The sequence below is a fragment of the Scyliorhinus canicula genome, unplaced genomic scaffold, assembly GCF_902713615.1.
Source record: "Scyliorhinus canicula unplaced genomic scaffold, sScyCan1.1, whole genome shotgun sequence".
NCBI classification, from domain to species: domain Eukaryota; kingdom Metazoa; phylum Chordata; class Chondrichthyes; order Carcharhiniformes; family Scyliorhinidae; genus Scyliorhinus; species Scyliorhinus canicula.
The window spans coordinates 225,184-239,930 of NW_024055441.1; the positions used below are offsets into that span (position 1 = coordinate 225,184).

Below are 14,747 nucleotides of genomic sequence, written 5' to 3' on the forward strand. Positions count from 1 at the left end.
TTCTTTCTCCTTTCATCTATATTTTTCTCCTATTCCTATTTAATTGAGGTGTTCAAAATCATGAAGTGTTTGATAGATTGAAGGAGGAAAAAGAGGGAGCGAAACAGTAAATGTTGGAAAAAATCAGCAGTTCTGGCAGCATCGGTACCGAGAGAAACAGAGTTTTTTTTTTTCTTTTTCTTTTTTAATAAATTTAGATTAGCCAATTATTTTTTCCAATTAAGGGGCAATTTAGCGTGGCCAATGCACCTATTCTGCACATTTTTGGGTTGTGGGGGCGAAACCCACACAGACACGGGGAGAACGTGCAAACTCCACACGGACAGTGACCCAGAGCCGGGATCGAACCTGGGACCTCAGCGCCGTGAGGCGGTTGGGAGAAACAGAGTTAACGTTTCGAGTCCCTCTGACTCAGAGCAGGAGAAACTGGGATTGTCCCTCTGATATCAGGGAAGGTGAAAAGGAGATTTAATAGAGGTGTTTAAAATGAAGGATTTGTGACAGTGTCGATGGGGAGAAACTGTTCCCCAAGAGCAGGAGGGTTTGTAACCAGAGGACACAGAGATTTAAGATATTTGACACCAGAACCCAAGGGGGTGATGATGAGATTTGTTTTTACACAGTGATGTGATCTGGAATTCACACTGACAGGCTGCTGGAAGCAGATTTACAGTAACTTTCAAAGGGAGTTACACTTGTAGAGGGTAAATTGGCAGTGTTATGGTGAATCAGATGAATTCGACAGTTCACTCATAGAATCTCTGCAGTGCAAAAGGAGGCCATTCGGCCCATTGAGTTTGCACTATACCTAGGCCCAATCCCCCATCCTATCCCTGTAACCCCACCTAACCAACACATTTTTGGACACGAAGGGGAGGTTGATCATGGCCAATCCACCTAAGTTGCAAATCTTTGAATGGTGGTAGGAAACCCATGCAGACACTGGGAGAAAGTGCAAACTCCACACAGACAGTCACCCAAGGCTGGAATTGAACCAGGGTCCATGGTGCTGTGAGGCAACAATGATGCCCTTTGTGACAGTCTGAATTTCCCTCTCCTGATGTTTTAACATTTGATATTTTCAATCACAATGTGTCTCAAAGAGAAGGATGAAACTTTGGTTTCAGCTGTCAGATATATTTACTGGATAAATCGAGGACCACTAGAATGATTTCAATTCCTCTACAGATGCACCTCAGATACCAGAAATCTCTGGAGTTCCCCATGTCCTCATTGCTCTCATCTTGGGTAGAACAGCTCTGAATCAGGTGGAGTCAGTCACACGTGCCTCTGTCATGATGTTTCCATTCCTATTTTATCACACCTCCCAGTGACACTGACTATAACACAGAAACATCAAATTATCATTGCTACCTTGCATCTTGCCCTCCTATTATTGTCTAATGATAACAGTAACAGAGTAACACACACCAGCATTGGAATAACAGGCATTCCTGTACCAGTCTCCCCGAACAGATGCCGGAATGTGGCGACTAGGGGCTTTTCACAGTAACTTCATTTGAAGCCTGCTTGTGACAATAAGCGATTTTCATATCAGGCAGGTTATTGTCTAATAATAACAGTGACAGAATTATTATCTGGGACCCTGGATCTGGGAAGCAACAGTGTTACCCACTGTGCTACCATGCCGTCCTAGATTGGCCCAGGTAGGGTGATATTTCATAGGGTCGGTGCAGATTCAATGGGCCGAATGGCCTCCTCACTCACACACTGCAGTCTGACTTATTACTGGAATGATACTGTGTTTGTTACTCTCAAAGTGAGTGAATCCCTTTGCTGTCTCTCCTCTGGGCCCCATCTCCACGATTATTGTCTGATTGTCCCACTGAAACTCTCACTGTTATTATTGGACAATCAGCGAGTCAACCTGAGCCTGTGGCCGCTCTCACCGTCACAATCTCCGGGTGATTGACGGCAGCTCCGGACCAATAGCAGGAGAAGGCGGAACTTGAGGAACGAGTGAGGGCGGCTCGTCCTCCAACCAATGGGAGTGAATGAGGGGCGGGGCCCGCTGTGATTGAAGCATGCGCAGTGTGGGTAATGGCGAAGGAGAAGGACGTGTTTTTCAGATTGGAAATTGGTGACAGACGATTAACAATATGGAGGGAGCAAGAGATCGCGGGGATGGGCGGAAACGTTGTATAAAGCTTTTGTGAGCCGCAAACCGCGGAAAAAAGTTTCCGGGACCCGGTTTGTACTGAGCAGAACTGCGACTCCTCATTTCAGCTCGGGTTTACGGCCGCCATCTTTATTGGATGCGCATCAGGGCGCATGCGCGTTTCTCATCTTTGTCGGGGCGATGTTTCAATGAGTGGGAGGAGCTTGTTCCCCATTGTTCAGAATGGAGACAACTTGTCCATCAAACTGGATTAGTCTTTCAGTCCCAATGTCTTATTGATGATGCAAAGCGGTGGTAGAGATGGAAAGAAAAGGAAGCCAATCCTGCTCTCCAGATTTCACTCTCTGCGTGGGTTTCCTCCGGGTGCTCCGGTTTCCTCCCACAGTCCAAAGATGTGCAGCTTAGGTGGAGTAGCCATGCTAAATTGCCCTTAGTGTTTGAAAGAGTTTGGGTGGGGTTAGTGGGTTGAGGGGATAGGTTGGAAGTGTGGCTTTAAATGGGGTGCTCTTTCCAAGGGTCGGTGCAGACTCGATGAGCCGAATGGCCACCTTCTGCACTGTAAATTCAAGATTCATTGGACATCCTGTCCCATGTGCCCAAAGCTCTGCGGCTCTGTTCAGTCACATTAAGACCCAGGGCAGAAACTCCCAACCCTGAGTGGACAACACCCTCAAATCAAGGGACTGCTGATGACAAGAGGGTCAGTGTGCAGCGGGGGGGGGGGGGGGGGGGGGGCATAAGTGGTCATCCTGGACCAGGGAGCAGGAGGGGAGAATGTTGTGAATTTCTATCCTGGACTGACAGTGATTAATTTTGGAAACGCTTTTTACAGGGGATTAGTCGGGGGGATTTACACACAGCAAATCCAAACCAGGAGAAGTATTTATCTTTCCCGAATTTCATTTCTGGACTGACAGTGATGCCTTTGTAAACTTCTTTCACAGGGACTTAGAAAGGGATTCGCAGACAGGAAACTCACAACCAATCCTCACATCAAATTCTGACAGCACCATTCGGGTTATCAGGACCTGGAGATTATCGACCTTTGTGTGTAAGCATTGAGTTCAGATCATTATCACTCACTGTGTAAAATCTCCCCTATAGATCTTGCTCCCAATCTTAAATCTGTGTCCCATAATCCTTTTACAATCTGCTAATGAACAGCTTTTCTTTATCTTTTGCCGGGTTTGCCGTTGTCGTTTCCGGTGCCTGGGTCGCTGCCGGGTGGTCCGTTCGGTTTCATTCCCTTTTCCTGTTTTGTAGGGGATGAATGGGCTTGGACCAGTACATTTAGGATCCAGTACACAATTGAAGTTTGCTCCAAGAATCAACTGATGTGTATCCAGGTCTGGGGTGGACCCCAATAATATTTTTTACAAAGGAACATCGTCCCAGTTAGGGACAATGACCCACTGACCACCGTGTATCTCCCATTAGTGTCCGCAATGATCTTAGTGACCGAAAGAGGGACCTGTTTATCGATTAGAATTGCAACACCTCGGGCAGCATGGTGGTGCAGTGGTTAGCACTGCTGCGTCACAGCGCCAAGGTCCCAGGTTCGATCCCGGCCCTGGGTCACTACCTGTGTGGAGTTTGCACATTCTCCCCATGTTTGTCTGGGTTTCACCCCCACAACCCAAAGATGTGCAGGGTACGTGAATTGGCCACGCTAAATTGCCTCTTAATTTGAAAAAATGAATTGGGTACTCTAAATTTACAAAACAAAAGAATTACAGCACCTTGAGTCCTTCGTCAAAGCCCGAGTGAAACACTTGGCTCACCCGTCCACAGTCTGGTCTGATCTCTAAGCCGTGAGTGAGTCTCCTGCAAGAACACCACACCAACATTTAGATTCTTTAGATGAGCGAAAACCCGTCCCCTCTTCACTGGTCCAACCAATCTGCTTTTGCTCCAGGCGACCAGCTGAATCACGCGTCTGTCCCCCCCCCCCCCTACCACCGCATCACAGAATCAGCCATGAAGGACTATCCAGTAAATCTTCAAAATGTACAGGTCAAGAGTCCACCCAAGATGGCCGCCACACACATAGAACATAGAACAGTACAGCCCAGAACAGGCCCTTCGGCCCTCGATGTTGTGCCGAGCAATGATCACCCGACTCAAACCCACGTATCCACCCTATACCCTTAACCCCCTCCTCCCCCCCCTCCCCCTCCCCCCTTCCCCCTCCCCCCTCCCCCCCTCCCCCCTCCCCCTCCCCCCCTCCCCCCTTCCCCCCTCCCCTCCCTCCCTCCCTCCCCCCCTCCCCTCCCTCCCCCCCTCCCTCCCTCCCCCCCTCCCTCCCTCCCCTCCCTCCCCCCCTCTCCCTCCCCCCCTCCCCCTCCCCCCTCCCCCTCCCCCCTCCCCTTCCCCCCTCCCCCTCCCCTCCCCTCCCCCCTTCCCCCTCCCCTCCCCCTCCCCTCCCCCCTCCTCCCCCCTCCCCCCCCTCGCCCTCCCCCTCCCCTCCCCCCCTCCCCCCCCTCCCCCTCCCCCCCCTCCCCCTCCCCCCCTCCCCCTCCCCCTCCCCCCTCCTCCTCCCCCTCCTCCTCCCCCTCCCCCTCCCCCTCCCCCTCCCCCTCCCCCTCCTCCTCCCCCTCCTCCTCCCCTCCCCCCCCTCCCCCTCCCTTCACCCTGAACAGAAAAACAGATTTCATCAGAAAATATCAAAACTATATAGAGGATATCCCAACACCCATCCCACCCCACAAGAAACATAGATCTTGTCCAATACAGATAACTGGACCCCAGTCCATGCTTTACAATGTTCACCTCCTCCGGTGTCTCAAAATGGAAGTCTTTGGGACTCGTATGTGAGCTGCAGCTTTGCTGGGTATACCACCCCGAATCAAACTCCTTTCTTACACAGAGCAGCCTGAACTTTATTAAAGGCCGCTCACCAGCTCGTTTCCCACATCTTGGTAAATCCTCACTCGGATAACTGAGTGAATCCCTTCCCACACTCAGAACAGGTGAATGATCTGTCGCCGGTGTGACTGCGGTGATGAGTCCCCAGCTCACATGGGGGCTTGAATCCCTTCCCACAGTCCCCACATGTCCATGGTTTCAGCATGCTGCTGGTGTCCTTGTCCCTCTTCAAATTTGACGATCAGTTTATGTCAGGGGTTACAGGGGCTAGTTTAGCACAGGGCTAAATCGCTGGCTTTTAAAGCAGACCAAGGCAGGCCAGCAGCACGGTTCAGTTCCTGGACCAGCCTCCCTGAACAGGCGTCGGAATGTGGCGACTAGGGGCTTTCCACAGTAACTTCATTTGAAGCCTACTTGTGACAATAAGTAAATTCATTTTTCATTCCATGTCTTGTCCCCACAGTGGGCATGTGTACGGTCTCTCCCCGCTCTGAATGGTGTGATGTTTTTTCAGACTGTGTGACTGGTTAAAGCTCTTTCCACAGTCAGTTCACTGGAACACTCTCACGCGAGTCGTGTGTGTCTCGGGTTTCTTTCAGTCACACTGATCTTGAAAATCATTTCCTACTGACAGAACAGACAAACATTTCTCCTTCCACATTCACATGCCAATGATATTCAGGTCCTGATGAATGGAGTGACTCTGTTAATTCTTGATGTGAAGTTTGATTTGAGTTTCCATCTGTAAATCCTCCCCTTGTAATATCCAGTAAAAGGAGTTTATAAAAGTCATCACTAGGGGCAGGCACGGTGGCTCAGTGTTTAGCCGAGGACCTGGGTTTGATCCCGGACCTCGGTCACTGTCCGTATGGAGTTTGCACATTCTCCCCGTGTCTGTATGGGTGTCACCCTCACAATCCAAAAAGATGTGCAGGGCGGGTGAATTGGCCTCGCTAAAATTACTCCTTACTTGGAAAAAAAGAATTGGTACTCTAAATTATATTTTGTTAGTAATTAAAACAAACAAAAGCCATCATTGTCAGTCCAGGATAGAAATTCTGAAGAGACAATTCTAGTTTCTCTGGAACATTTTTCCCTCTCTTGTTCCCCCAAAGCTGTAAATCCCCGTCCCACACACTCTCCCTCCTCCCTGGGCTGAAATCCAAACCCATCTCACCATCTGCACCATTTCTTTCCTCCTCTCCCAATTTTCCCCCTCCCTCTCCTCTGCCTGGGTTCAGTTCTCCAGCTCCTGTCTGCAGACTGACAAAATCAATGGGTCTTATTGGGGGATTGGGGCCTCCTTAACAGGTTCGTGCATTTATTTGTGTGACGAAAAGAATGGTCTCTGTTCGCACCATAGTTAGCACTGCTGCCTCACGGCGCCAAGGACTCGTGTTTGATCCCGGCCCTGGGTCACTGTCCGTGTGGACATTCTCCCCGTGCCTACGTGAGTAACAGCTGCACAACCCAAAGATGTGCAGGGTAGATGGATTGGCCACACTAAATTGCACCTTAATTGGAAAAACATAATTGGTTACTCAAAATGTATTTCTAAAAAATTGTCTCTTTCCTAATGATCACAATTAAAGGGGTGGGTTTCCCCAGGAGATGGCTAACATTTCAGGGGACATTAAATTAATAATGGACAGAGATATGTCCAGTGTTGTTACGTGGTACAGATTAGATGTATTATTTACCGTTCTGTAATAAGTAAATGTATTATCTATCGTCTTGTAATATAAGACTATAGCTACATTATAGATTTCCGGTTATCTCTTCCCTCAGAGGGTTGATAGTCTTTGGATTGCTCTTCCACAGGGACCAGTTGTATCTGGGGGTCATTGAATATATGAAGCACAAGTTTGACAGATATTTTATTGACAATGGAGTTCAGGATTATGTGGAACAGGTAGGAAAATAGAGAGAAAGCTGAGATGAGGAGGGATCTCTTCACTCGAGGATGTGGTGAAGCTTTGGAATTCTCTACCCCAGAGGAATGTGCAGCCTTAGTCATCGGGTATGTTCAAGACAAATATTGATAGGTTTCTAGATATTGAAGATATTGAGGGATATGGGGATCGTGTGGGAAATGGTGCTGAGGTAGATCGGCCAAGGATCTCATTGAATGGTTGTGCAGACTCGGTGGGCTGAATGGCCTATTCTTGCTCCTATTCTAATCTCTGTGTCCTGGTCAGGAAACTGAGCTGAGCTGGGATCTAGTCAATCAACATGAATCAGCACCTTCAGGAGAATTGGGAGAGTGAATATTAGATATAGCAGAGTGAGAATGGAGGGACATTGTGTGGGATGGATATTTACAGCTTTTGGAGAACGAGAGAGGAAATAATGTTCCATAGGAACTAGAATTGTCTGTTCTGAATTTCTATCCTGGACTAACAATGATGACTTTTGTAAATTGTTTTTAAAGGATATTGGAAGAGGAGGAACTATAGGCAGAAATCTCAAACATCACATATTGTTGTGACATACTCATTTGATTCCTTTTGATCTGAATATCATCGGCGAGATGGAGAAATGTTTGTCCGATCTGTGAGCTTCAAAAGATTTTAAACGTGAGTGTGACTGGAAAACCAGAGACCCACACAACACACACACCCGAGTGAGAGTGTTCCAGTGAACTGATTGTGGAAAGAGCTTCAACCAGATACACAGCCTGAAAAAACATCACACCATTCACAGTGAGGAGAGACAGTGAACATGTTCTGTGTGTAGACAAGGCTTCCACTGACTGTCCAAGCTGGAGAGATACAAGGAGACCCAAAACATGGAGAAACCGTGGAAATGTGCGGACTGTGGGAAGGGATTTAGTTACCCATCTCGGCTGGAGGCTCATCGACGCAGTCACACTGGGGAGAGGCCATTCACCTGCTCCCAGTGTGGGAAGGGATACAGATTCCCATATGAGCTGGAGATTCATCAACACAGTCACACTGGGGAGAAGCTATTCACCTGCTCTCAGTGTGGGAAGGGATTCATGAATTCATCCGCCCTGCGGAAACATCAGCGAGTTCACACTGGGGTGAGGCCGTTCACCTGCTCTCAGTGTGGGAAGGGATTTATTGATTCATCCGCTCTGCGGCAACATCAGCGAATTCACACTGGGGAGAAGCCATTCACCTGCTCTCAGTGTGGGAAGGGATTCCGTGATTTATCCAACCTGCGGATCCATCAGCGAATTCACACTGGGGAGAGGCCGTTCACCTGCTCTCAGTGTGGGAAGGGATTCACTCAGTCATCCAGCCTGCAGACACACCAGCGAATTCACATTGGGGAGAAGCTGTTCCCCTGCCTTCAGTGTGGTGAGATGTTCTGTGATTTATCCAGTCTGCAGACACACCAGCAAATTCACACTGAGGAGAGGCCGTTCACCTGCTCTCAGTGTGGGAAGGGATTTATTGATCCATCCATCCTGCAGAGACACCAGCGAATTCACACTGGGGAGAAGCCATTCACCTGCTCCCTCTGTGGGAATGGATTTACACAGTTATCCAGTCTGCAGACACACCAGCGAGTTCACACTGGAGAGAGGCCATTCACCTGTTCTTAGTGTGGGAAGGGATTACACAGAAACTTAGAAAATAGGAGCAGTAAGAGATCTTTTGGCCCTTTGCACCTGCTACGCCATTGATTACGATCATGGTTTATCATCCAACTCAATTCCTTAATCCCACTTTCCCCTCCATATCCTGTGATCCGGCTTGGGTTACTGTCTGTGGGGAGTCTGCACGTTCTCCCCGTGTCTGTGTGGGTTTCCTCCGCCTGCTCCGTTTTCCTCCCACAGTCCAAAGATGTGCAGGTTCGGTGGATTGGCCACGCTAAATTGCCTTTAGTGTCCAAAAAGGTTAGATGGGGTTACTGGGATAGGGTGGAGGTATGGGCTAGGTAGTGTGATCTTTCCATGGGCCTGTACAGACTAGATGAGCCAAATTGCCTCCTTCTGCACTGTAAATTCTATGATCTATTCTATGATTCCCTTCGCCCTAAGTGCTGTATATAACTGCTTCTTGAAAACATAGTGTATTGGTCTCAACTATTTCCTATGGTAACAAATTCCACAGGCTCACCACTCTCTGGTTAAAGAAATTTCTCCTCATCCCTGTCTAAATGATCTACCCCATATCCTCAGACTGCAACCTCTGGTTCTCTACACTCCCACCATCAGGAAAATCTTTCCCACATTTACTCTGTCAAGTACTGTTGGAATATTATAGGTTTCTATGAGATTCCCCCATTCTTCTTAACTGCAGCGAATACAATCCTAACTGATTCAATCTCTTATACATCAGTCCCACCATCCCAGGAATCAGTCTGGTAAACCTTCGCTGCACTCCCTCTAGAGCAAGAACATCCTTCCTCAGATAAGGAGACCAAAACTGCTCACAATATTCCAGCTACGGCCTCGCCAAGGCCCTGTATAATGACAGCAAGATATCCCTGCTCCTGTACTCTAATCCGCTCGCAATGAAGGCTAGCATAGCATTTGCCTTCTTTACCGCCTGCTGTAGCTGCATGCTTACCTTCAGTGACTGGCGTACGAGGATACCCAGGTCTCGTTGCACATTCCCCTCTCCTAATTATGGCCGTTCAGGTAATAAGTTTCCAACCGATTACAGGGATTGGATTCTGCTGTTATTGTTTTTGTTCTCAATTACATCCAAGACTGTATTTTGTTCAGTCTGTTCGTCAATGGGGATGGTCAGAGGGTTTCTTTCTGCTGGACTGGCCGGTCTCACGGTTTTGTCTCCAGTGGGCTAATTCTCTCTGAGCCTTCTTGCGAATATCTGGTTGCACATTTCACAAGGAGTGAAAGGGGGTTTGGAGGTTAGAAGATGTTTCATTACCATTTCTGTTTGAAAACCCCAAAAATCATGCCACATTGCCATGAAGATGGGCTATGGTGGTTACATGGTTCTTTTGTTTATCTTGGTGCTTCTCACAGAATAAAACTACTGTATCAGGGTATTAGGGGCAAGTTGTCTGAGGTGCACTGGGAAACTACATTAAATAGTATGGTGGGAGACAGGCAATCACTAATATTGAAGGAATTATTACAGATTTACACGGGGATTGGTTAGCTCAGTTGGCTGGATGGCTGGTTCGTGCTGAGTGACACCAACAGCACAGGTTAAATTCCCATACAGGCGGAGGTTAGCCATGGTCTGTGTATGTATTTATGCTCCACATGAGCCTACCCCCATCAGCATCTCCTATTCTTTCTCCCTCATGTATGTATCTAGCTTTACGTTCAACGTATTTATGCTCTTCACCTCAACCACTCACTGTGGTAACGAGTTCCACATTCTCACCACTCGCTTTGTAAAGAGGTGTGTGTTGAAATTCCTATTATATTATTGAATCTCTTCACAATCTTAAGATTTCCATCAGGTCACCCATCAGTCTTCTCTTTTCCAGAAAAAAGCAGCCCCAGCCTTTCCTGAGTGTTAAATGCTCTCAGTTCTGTATATTATGAACCTTTGTTGCACCTTGTCCAGTGCCTCTATTTCCTTTTTCTAAATGGAGATCATCAATGTTGACAGAGCTCCCAGTGTCGTCGAACCATCGTTTTAAACAAGTTGGACATTTCCTCCGTGCTTTTCAAATCAATCACTCTGGAATGGAACTCTATATATGGATCCCACACTTTAGGAAAGATATGAAGTTCTTAGGGTGTAGAGAACATTTACAATAATAATAACCTTTATTGTCACATGTAGGCTTACATTAACAATGCAATGAGGTTACTGTGAAAATCCTATCGTAGCCACACTTCTTGCCTGTTCGGGTACACTGAGGGAGAATTCAGAATGTCCAATTCAGCTAACGAGCACATCTTTCGGGACTTGTGGGAGGAAACACACGCAGACACGGGGAAAACGTGCAGAGTCTGCAGACAGTGGCCCAAACCATGAATTCAATCCGGGACCCTGATGCTGTGAAGCAATAGTGCTAACCATTGTGCAAGAATGGCACCAGAGATAAGGGTATCCAGGTAGTTGGAACGACTGGAGCAGCTGAATTTCTCTCCTGAGATCACAGCATCTGGAGGGTGGGGCATGGGGCCATTAAGCCCTTTGAGACCATGTTGGCTCTCTGTGGAGGAAGCCAGTCTGTCCATTGCCCCATTCTATCCCCAAATCTGTACAGGTGTTTTCTCTCAGTGCCCGTCCAATTTTCGATTGAAATCATTCCGTCATCTCTGCATCTCCTACTCTCAAAAGGCAGCAAGTTGCAGGTTGTTACCACTCGTTTTACCTGTACACAAGGCTCCTCGAGCACAGAGGAGTCTATTTGGCCCATTTTTCCCGTGCCAGCTCTTTATACAGCGACCCATTTAATCCCAGACTGCGACTATTTTGTTTTCTTTTTCAAAATGTATCAAATTATCTTTTCGAAGTTACAATCTAATGAGGCTCGAGCACCATTTACAGACAGTGTATTCCAAAGCACAACAACTCGCTGTGTTTTGCAAAAAATAATTGTGCATATGGTGTGTCGGGAGTTTCACAGAGTATAAAAAATGATGTCAACACCGTGGTTATTACACAAAATTAAGACTCAATCTTTATCAATGATTCTGGTGAGGACACCGAGTGTAATATATCTGAGTTTATGGACAATTAGAATAAATGTACATTTCTATAAAACATCTCACTACCACTGGACCTCTTAAAGTGTTTTAAAGCCAATGGAGTACTTTTGAAATATATTCACTGTTGTAATGTAGGAAGCTGTAAGTACGCATGTGTAGTCACATTTTAGTTATTTTCATAGTGTACTCACTGTCATGCGTAACACGGTCAAGGAAGCCCTTTTACATCTCTAACATTTGGCTTCCTGCAGCCATTTTGTCTTCTGTACCTTTTCTATATTAACTATGTATTGATGTCATAGCAACAAACAATAATTAAATTAATGATTGTTCAGTAGTGAACATTGATTATCATTAGTGAATTGGTGTAGTAGGCAATTATTTTGTAAAGACTAGGACTTTATTTTTAAAAACAAACACCGTCAACCAAAATGTTTCCAGAAACGGCAGAACCATCAGAATTTGTTTGAAAAAATAGATTCCTTGTAATTTTGAGAAGTTACAAGACATCATATTCTGCCAAGCCTATGTGGGCTGGGCAGTGGCGTAATGGTATTGTTACTGGGCTAGTAATCCAGAGACCCAGGTTAATGCTCTGGGGACCTGGGATTGAATCTGTGATAGATAATGAAATTGAATAAAATCTTAAATGAAAAGTCGAATGATGACATTGTGGATTGTTGTAAAAACCCGTCTGGTTCACTAATGTCCTTCAGGAAGCCTGGTCTACACGTGACTCCAGGTCCACAGCAATGTTGTGGTTGATTTGTAAGCCTCCTCTGAAATAGCCTCACAAGACACGCAGTTCAAGGGCAATTGGAATGAGCAGTAAATGCTGGTCCAGCCAGTGACACCCACCTCCCATGAATAAATAATTTTGAAGAAGACTCTTTTCAATTTGAAGATGAGTAAGAAACTGTCTCTTTGATTGGATTTGATTTATTGTCACGTGTGCCGAGGTACAGTGAAAAGTTTTGTTCTGTGTACAGTCCAGACAGATCGTTCCATACATGAAAAAACAAAGTGCGGATCTTGGCAGTTTGCTCAGTTCACAAAATAATTTAATGGCTTTGTAGACGTAGATTAACATTTTAATCACCATCTGAAACATAGACAGACACAAACGATACTGTAACTGAAATAGAGGAAATGTCAGAGATTTCACGAAATCACTTTGAAAAATTCGACCTTAATGATAGAGAAACAGGAAAAGCCACTCAGGGAGATGAGGAAATCCAGGCTCAGTGCGGATTTGCTGTCTCCCCTCCTTTCTTATACATGAACGGTATTTAGGCTGCAGAATGTTTCACACCAAAACACAGAGGGGTCAAATATAAGCAACACATAATTCTCAATTCACTTCCATTTAACTATATTTGGCTTTCTTTAAAAGCTGACTGTGGTCAAACTCAACAAAGATTCATGGGATTTCTGTTACCCAGTGAAACGCTTTCTTTTCTTGGTCAGTCATGTTTGCAATTCAATGGTGTATATTTCAGAGTTATTCAGGGTGAAGACTCGAGAGCTATTCAATTCAAAATGAAGTCATATATGACAAATATATATACTGAGGTTCAACATTGAATAATGAAACACATATTGAGTAAAAGTGGTGGAAATTTTCAGTTGGAAGATAAGAATGATGCATTAATGATTGAACAGAGAGCATTATTCTGTTACATATTTACTGAACAAATGCTAAAGTTCGATATAAGTTCTATATCTTATGGTCTTGCAAGTTGAGACATCTGTTGTAAAGGAACAGCTGTCCTCATGTAATCAGTGAACTGGCCTCCCAGCCGAACCATTGAAAGCTGCAGCAAGACTGTGCAGTTGAACGTCGCACAGGTCCATTGGTACTGTGCTTCCAGCTGTTTCTGTAGCATAGAGGTTATCACATTCACAAATGTAGCCACCTAAAATGGACGCTGAGCTACAAAGTAAGCCAAGCGCTAAGACTGCAGGGAAACAGGCAGTTTAGCCAGAACAGCAGTCTGCAAAGAGAGCATTTTGCATTCTGCAAGTAGCAGAAACCAGTTTGGGCTCAGGTGAGAAGACCTTAGCTAGGTGCAAATGGCAAAACGCTTTGCATGCTAATGAGGCAATCAGACCTGAACACCCACACAATAGAAACATTTGATTCTGAATGGACACATTTGAATCAAGGCCCAGACATCGAGGCACCAGAAACCTCCAAACAAAAGGGCATAAGAAACGCCCCCCCCCATCACGGAGACCCCCTCGCATTGGGGAATTAAAACAGTATCGATGAGGAATTGACCCAATAGATATCCAAAGGTTAAAGCCCGCCCAAGAAGAGGGAAGGACAATGGGATCCCTATAAAAGACAGGGACCTCGTGTTGTCCGGTCTGTTATTCCGTGCTCCGGCCCTGACCAAGACCTTGAAGACACACTCTGACTCCAGCCGTCGAGCACCAGCCGCCGAACCGTAAGTGCCAGTACGACGCTCGCTACGCGAACTAAGCCCGCTAGAACCCCCAGTGACCAGAACGCTTGCTGAAGGTTGCAGCCCAAGACCAGGACGAAGGCCTCGCTCCCTGACCTTGCCTGTTCCTGTTAGATAAGTATTCTGATTACTTTAGTTTAGTCATAGCTTAGTCTCTTAGTGTGTGCATGAATATTTATTATTACTGTATAATAAATATTATCGTTTGGACCTTACTAATCGGTGTATCGTCTTTATTACTTTGAACTTGACCTTGGAATACTCGTGACGGTGTCTATACGGCACCTGGCGACTCCTAAGCTGAATAAATACATAGAACAGAGCCTAGTGGTGTTAAGCACTTGGAAGTTAATACACCCCAATAAACGCGTTTTGCCCACATACCAAAACGTGCAACATTTAGTGGCGACATCCTGACGGGACCCTGAAATTTGAATTAGAACTCCAAATTACAGAGAAAGTAAGAAAGTAAAGAAAATCACGAGTATTCAAGGTGTTCAAAGCAATAAGCGTAATTCGGAAGTGTGTTTAGTGCATGCGTACTAACAGGGCTGTAAGGTAAAACTGAAAGCATTTTTGTTGCGACAAACTTTCGGTAGTTTTGTGAACGGAACATAGTGTAAGCCGTACCCGTTTCTTGAAACACAACCCCAGCAACCCC

At 46.1% G+C, this 14,747-nt stretch overlaps 1 long non-coding RNA gene across 1 annotated transcript; it reads left to right on the forward strand.

The window, feature by feature from the left end:
* Positions 1-2,030: 2,030 nt before the first annotated feature.
* On the forward strand, positions 2,031-7,980 carry LOC119959419. Its single transcript, XR_005459203.1, has 3 exons — positions 2,031-2,211; positions 3,085-3,191; positions 7,437-7,980. It is a non-coding gene; the product is annotated as an uncharacterized LOC119959419 (long non-coding RNA).
* The last annotated feature ends 6,767 nt before the right edge of the window (positions 7,981-14,747 follow it).